The following is a 7,489-nucleotide window of genomic DNA, read 5'->3' as shown; positions in this document are numbered from 1 at the left end:
TGAGATTTCTCCATCTCATGTCTGGCCGAGCAAGGGGGAGGCCCTCCTTCCTCTCCTGAGGCACACTGCACCTAGAGGGGAGGAGGTTAGAACTTGGCCTCTTTGGCTGTCTGACATTTCTTTATCTTCCCAGAATCACTCCAAAACTAGACTCCCTACTTTTTCATCCTGTATCATAATGTTTCTGAAAGATCAAGTATCTAAAAGAAGACTGGAAATGTATCTTTAATTATTGGCTAGAAAGACACAATTGTAAATATAGGTCAACTTTCCATCCCATGAATATTAATAGGTTGGGGAGATGGGGAAATGTTGGTATAATGATACTAAAGTTAATTGACAAAATGAACATAGATGACTAGTGACAAATTCTGAAAAAGAGTATTGAAAGGTTCTAAGACCTCCTTGATGTTAAGACATATTGCAAAGATACAGTATTTAAAATGGTTTGATGCATAGGCAGAAATAGACTGAAGTAGGTAACAGAATAAAGTTAGGAAAATATGTAAGTATGGGGGCCTCCCTGTTGTGCAAGTGATTAAGTCTCAGCACTCTGAAGCTATTGGCAGCCACTGCAACACAAGTTCGATCCCCAGCCAGGGAGCTAACCCATATGGCAAAGAAGACCTCTCCTGTCTCACCCACTGCTCCCCTCAGCAGTGCATTTCAGTAGATCCTCGTGTTCTGCTCCCACTCTATCTCTGGTGAATCTTCTCACCCGCCTCCTTCCCCACACCTCTGGCCTATACCCCAGCTCTTGTATGCATAAATAAATAAAATAATCTTAAAAAAGAAAATATACAAGAATATGTGCAAGCATGGCATATTGTGAAGTTGGCATTCAAACTGGTGGGGGAGCCATGAATTGTTCAAAAAAATGGTGATAAGAAAAATTCATCTATTGTAACTTGGAAGTAAACTTTCAAGTTACACCAAATATATCTTTGATATTCTATCTCCAAAATTTGTGTTAAAGGTTATTCATTGCAACATTCCATGTTGCAAATTTCAAAACTTAACGATGCCCTAAGAATAGCCCACTGTGTGCCAATTTATGGTACATTCAGAGAATTGAGCACCATACAGTTGTTGAAAATAATTCATAAGATTTACATATTGATGGGAAAATGTCCAAGACATAATTTAATTTTTAAAATTTTTTAAATTTAATTTTTTAGATTTATTTATTTATTTATACAAGCACTGGGTACAGTCAGAAGCACGGGAGGGTGAGAGAATCCACCGGAGCCATAGCAAGGAATAGAACAGGCAGAGTGATGAAATACGTTGCTGAGGGGAGCAGCGGGCATGGCAGGAGAGGTGGCTGGGAATTGAACTGGTGCTGCGAGGCCCGACATTATTTTAGATGATAAAAATGAGTTACAGGAAAAGTAATAGAGAATCATGGTATATCCTGGTGTGTGTGTGTCTATTGAAAAGAGTCTTTACACACACACACACACACACACTTCTAAAAGGATGACACATAAAACTCTAACAATGATCTGGCGTCTGAGTATAGAAGGAGACAGGAGGAAATATTTTGTTCTAATTCTATACCTTACAGCGTTGTCTGAATGCATTATTAAAAACATGTAACTTTTCTAATAAAAAGTAAAATGAAGTAGGATATAGAAAGGAAAGGGGGCCTCCCCCGCTGGTGGCGCAGCAGTTGAGTGCTGGGCTGCGAAGTTGCCCCCAGCCTCTGCAGCACCAGTTCGATCCCCAGCCACCTCTCCTGCCACGCTCGCTGCTCCCCTCAGCAGTGTACTTCAGTCCTTCTGCCTATTCTGCTCCCCGCTCTGGCTCTGGTCAATTCTCTCACCCTCCCGTGCTTCTGACTGTACCCAGTGCTTGTATAAATAAATAAATAAATCTTTAAAAAAAAATAGAAAAGAAAGGGGGAAAAGACAACAGACGGTGGAAGAGAGAGAGAGAGAATCATGCACTAACTTCCAGTTTTCAATACACTTGCATGATAACTACTAGCATATCTAAAGCCTGATTACAGTTCTAGTCAAATTTCTAGTACTACCAGCCAGTTTAGAACTGAAAGAGTTTTGCCTGATCTAGTCCAACTCCTGATCCTACAGATGAGCAAAGTGACAGCAGCTCATATTTCTTGGGCATCTGACATCACAGACAGTGTCCTGCTCAGATGCATTTTAATGCATTGAAACTTTAACAACAGTAGCAAAATATACAAAGAAAAGCAAAGACAAGAGTTCACAACAGAATGAAGCAGAAGAAGAGTTAGTGACTGAGCCCCACCTGGAGATAGGGCAGAGCAGTGCAGGAGAGGGGTGGCAGGGGCTCGCTGTGGTGACCCCGCCTTACCTTGTAGTGGCTGATGCCCTCTTCAATGGTCACCTCGTGGTGAGACTTGTGTTCCGGGGACTTCTCACATTCCTCACACAGAAGAAGTCTGCTCTCCTCACAGAAGCTGCGCACCTTTTTTGGTGAGTGAGACAGATGTAGCCCATCCCCAGCACCCCCTCGGAACAGGGCTTCCGGCAGACGGGACAGCAGAGGAATCCAGAACTGGAGGCCTTCTCCAGGTGCTGTGCCAGGCACGTTTGGCAGAACAGGTGTCTGCAGTCAGTGCTCACAGCCTTCTTCAAGTCCTCCTGGCAGATGGGGCAGATGTCCTCTTGCTTGCCGTCCTCCCGCAAAGAGACCATGGCATCCACCCCACACCACAGGCTTCCTGTCTACAGGGCTTCCTTCTCCCCTGGGGCTTTGGAAGGCCTGCAACACAGATGGTCCAGGTAAGAGGGCCCAGTTGGAAGGCCCAGCCCTGGAGTGGACAGACCCAGCTCTCCAACTTGGGGCAGTTGTTCCTCTCCATCAATAGAGCCGAGGCTTGGACGGCACAAGCCAGGGGTCAGTGTGCATTTTAGAAACATCTCATCAGCTTTGACGTGCATCTTCTCATTTCCTTGCATTTATTAAACTTGGAATCACTCTATTTTTCATAAAGGAAGCAGGTGATTCAAAAACTAATTCTATTTTCCTCTTCGGAGCTTTCTGTGAATATTTTTACATCTCAAAGGTAAAAGGTCAGGAAACAACCTAAGAAACCACTGAAAGTGGACTAGATTAGGAAGACATGGTCCATCTACACAATGGAGTACTATTCAGCCATGAGGAAATATGAAAAGTTGCCATGTACAGCAAAGTGGAAGGAATTTAAGGGAATTATATGTAGTAAAGCAAGTCAGTATGATGAAGATAAATACAGGATGTTTACACAGCAGGCATGTCAACAAAGCAAAATACTTAATGAAAGCCAGCAAACTCTGATGAACAAAGTGATCCTCTTGAGGTCAGAAGGGAGGGGGAGACAGAAAAGACTAAAGGGGATAAGGGCTGGCAGTAGGGAAAAAAAAATATAACAAAAAATATAAGATTCTCCAAATTAAGTACACAAAAGATGTACAAAACTCTGAGGAAAAATTGGAAGCCTTTTTGAAATTCAAAGAAAATCTAAATAACAGAGATATACAAAGACATGAAAAGGCCACAGTATCATGACAGAACTCAGAGCACCATAAACTTGAAAGTTGAAAGTCTTCTCTTTGCCCTCAGTTGGAAGAATTTGGCAGGAGTTTGGAGGGTCCTCTCCTGTACTGGGATCCTAGGAGGCTCAGGTTCACACTATGAGAATGTGACTACTGCCATCAATTGCTGCTACAAACCATCTGCATCAACATCTTTGTCTGCTAGTCATTCTCCCAACCGGCATCCTTTCCAGGGTTACACAGCTTCCACAATGAAATAGAAAGAGGAGAGCAGGACTCAAAGCAGCCCAAAGAACTGAGAAATGTTTGAAGTTGACTTCTCCTTTCCTTTCAAACCATCTTCAAAGGTGACCCAGAGAAGGAAGCCCAGTCACCTCTTCTCTCACTCTGCAGCCACTGTCACCCCCTCACCTCTTGCCTAGTCCTCCTCCCAAGAACTTCTCTAAGTATCCTACCTCAGCTTCTTCTTCTACAACTTCAGGTTGTTTTTCCAAGTTCCAGATTCTGGAGAGATGGCCAGCAGGTGGGTGGTTCTTTTAAAACGGGGCTGATTATATATGTACCTGTGTCAGAAAAGTGAGGGGGAAGGGAAGAAGTCCATCCTCTTCTAGAAACACTGAATTACAAGGAAAAACAAACTCCCCTTGGCTGGGTGACGGACCTAGAGCAACTGGAAAGTGAGATGGACTTTGTGTGGTGCAGGGTGTGGCTTATTAGTGTGTGGGGAGGAGGAAAGTCTTGGCAATTTCTATGTACATATCATACGAACTAAGTCAATTCACTGCATGAAGACTCTCCCCGGGCCCCAGCTTATAGTGCCTCTGGTTCCAGGCATCACAGAATCACTGCATTCCCTCTTGACACTGAAGCGTAATCACACACCCCACTGTTTTCCAAGTTCCTCCAGTTGGGCTGGTCTCTGCACGGATATTGTGAGAGGTCACGGGGGTAATGCTATTAAGAGTTGCCATTGAGACTTTAAAAGATCTGAGTCCCTTGTTCAAACCTCATTAAATAGTCCTCTCCTTAAATTCCATCTTGCTTATCTGCTGTGAGATTGCTACTTAAGACCCTTTCTCCAGAGTCACAGTTCTTTGACTCTCTTCTCAAAAGACACAACTTCCTCAAGTCTCAGGATCATAGATGGGGTGAGCATCTTCCTCAGATAAAAATACCTGCTTGTCCACACTCTGTGTCTCCTTTGCTGCCTTCCGCAGAGTCATCTTCCACAAGGCTCACAGACCTTCCTCTGCCCTGTCCCGCCGTCATCCTGGGGGATTTCAAAAACTTTATAGGTGACCACCCAACACCCAGTCCCTTGACTTGTTCATACTCGGTGATCTTTCCTTTTGCCATCTGCCTTAGTGATCATTCTCTGGACTTTATCAGAATTCACCAGCTGAAATCATAAATCCTGGCACAGACTCATCACACAGCTCTCTCCCTAAGCTACACACTAGCAGATCTCTTCCTCACTGTCTGATCTTTGACTCCTTCACATTCAATATTCCACCATAGTTTATGAACTAAAATAGAAGAGAAGATAGATAGAGATGAAGTCAACATGCCCAAGGCCACAGAGAGGTAAACAGAGAGCCAGGCTCAGATCTGAAGATCTATCATCCTAGTTTTCCTGCTTTACCACCACAAATTCGTCACCATCAAACGTCATCTCTTAGAGAGATAAATAAATGGGTGGGTGAGTGAACAGATGGATCAATAATAGGATTCTGGATAAACAGATGAAGAAATAGCACTTGTACCACCTTAGAGTACTAGTTATATTATAACTTCTGTTATAGTTATATACTTTTCTTGATTTTCCCACTAGCTTATTGAGCAAGTTAAAGGTATGGATCCATTGTATTTAACATCAGTTTAAGAATGATTCAGGGAAATCATCCTACAAAGAAAGACAGACACATTTTTAAAAAATCTGTATGGTGAAAAAACCAAATTACAAAATCAAAGTCAAGGGACAAATGACCAAATGTAAACATAAAAAAACATATTAGGCCTCCCTGGTGGTGCAAGGGTTAAGTCTCAGCACCACACAGCTATCAGCAGCCATTGCAGCACAAGTTCAATCCCCATCCAGGAAACTAGCCCACATGGCACAGCAGACCTTTTCTGACTTGCCCACTGCTCCCCTTAGCAGTGTATTTCAGTAGATCTGCCTGTTCTGCTCCCCACTCTGTCTCTGGTGAATCCTCTCAACCCTCATACCTCTGGCCTGTACCCCAGCTCTTGTATGCATAAATAAATAAATCTTTTTTTAAAAGAAAAACATTTACAATTACCATCAAAATCAAGGAGCTAATTTATCAACTTACTTAGTATATGGAGATTCTTACAAACAAACAAAAATGTTAAGTACTAAGTAAACACTGGGCTGAGGAAATGAGTAGACACTTCCTAGGGGGGGAAAAAAAAAACATATAGTCTCTAAACCATATAGTCTTATTGTCACTCACTGGATGAAATGAAAATTAAAGTTATGAAACTAGCAAGCTGTCTGAAGAACAGGAGAAGTGAAACTTACCCTTATGTTCTTGTACAAGTAATTAAGCAATTACTTAAATATAAAAACATTTAAGAAGAAGAAGAAAGGGTTAAAGTAAAAGGAATTCTAGGCCAGTCAAAAGGTCTTGGCTATGATCTTTTTTAAAAAAAAAAATTTATTTATTCATTTATACAAGCACTGGGTATAGTCAGAAGCATGGGAGGGTGAGAGAATTCACAAGAGCCGGAGCGGGGAACAGAACAGGCAGACTGACGAAATACACTGCTGGGGGGAGCAGCGGGCGAGACAGGAGAGGTCTGTTGCGCCATGTGGGACCCTCGCTGGTGACCGGGGATCGAACTGGTGCTATGGAGGCTGTGGGCAGCTTCGCAGCCCAGCGTTCAACCGCTGCACTGCCAGGGCAGGTCCTTGGCTATGATCTTAATGGTAGAGATTTGGAGCTTCATGTTCTGGGCAGCCACAACCTCCTGCTCAGGAAAGTGGACCAAATGTCAAAGATGAGGAAGGATGTTCCTTTTAAAAGTACAAACCAATGTGCAAGTGTTTGGGGGTTGTTATACCTTCCAACAGCCTTTTCAGCATAGCTCCTTGCACATAGCAAGGGCTCAGTAATTTTTTACATGAACTCACCTACTTACAAGATGAGCATCAAGAGTCAAGTGGTTTGCACTTTCCCCTCTCCATCACTTCTCTCCTGCCTCTGGTATCCCAGCTCCCAGCAGAGAAGGCCTTCTACCCCTTTGTTGCAGTTGCTCTAAGTATATTTCCCACATAGTTTAAGCCCAGCTCAGTTTAAGTCACAGTTTCCTGTATGAAACTTCCCTTTCCACTCAGTTTTCATCCTTCCAGGGCCTCCACTTACAGTGGGCAGGGGTGGCCTGCTCAACCATAGCCTGCTTGTCAAGCCATGGGCCCTGGCACAGAACAGAGCTGGCTCTGAGGAAGGGCAGGGGCACATTCTAATTTCCTCAAAGGTGTCAGAGGGGCTGATAGGTCTGTATGCATCTCTCCCTTTCCTGAACCACTGTCTAATTTATTACCATTAAATTTTTGCCAAGCCCCTGACTTTGGTTCATGCTTGGGTTCCATAAAGGAGGGGACTATGTCTTATCATCTTTGCACACCTGCTGGTGTATCAGTGCTGAGCAATTAAGTCATTCTTTTGAATGTCTCCAACTAATTCTAAACTCAAATCCTGATGTTTTCTCTATCCATATCCTGATGAGTCTGAAATATTAGATTATTGATAGTTTCTTCCCTGAGATTCTCTTCTCCACTGGCTCCTGGGTTCCCTTCACCTCTCTGACCATCCACAAGAGGAGATCCTAGTGCAGCAAGGTGACACCATGGTGGCTTCGAAGGCAGACAAGCCTGATTCTGATCTCTACTCTGCTATTACTCCATAGTCCCTAACCTCACACAAGTCCTGTAAACTCCTTGAGCC

Source organism: Talpa occidentalis, unplaced genomic scaffold (assembly GCF_014898055.3).
Source record: "Talpa occidentalis isolate TD23 unplaced genomic scaffold, MPIMG_talOcc4v2.1 talOcc4.2, whole genome shotgun sequence".
In the NCBI taxonomy this organism is placed as follows: Eukaryota; Metazoa; Chordata; class Mammalia; order Eulipotyphla; family Talpidae; genus Talpa; species Talpa occidentalis.
The sequence above is the reverse complement of the archived record's forward strand: the minus strand, read 5'-3'. Positions refer to the sequence as shown.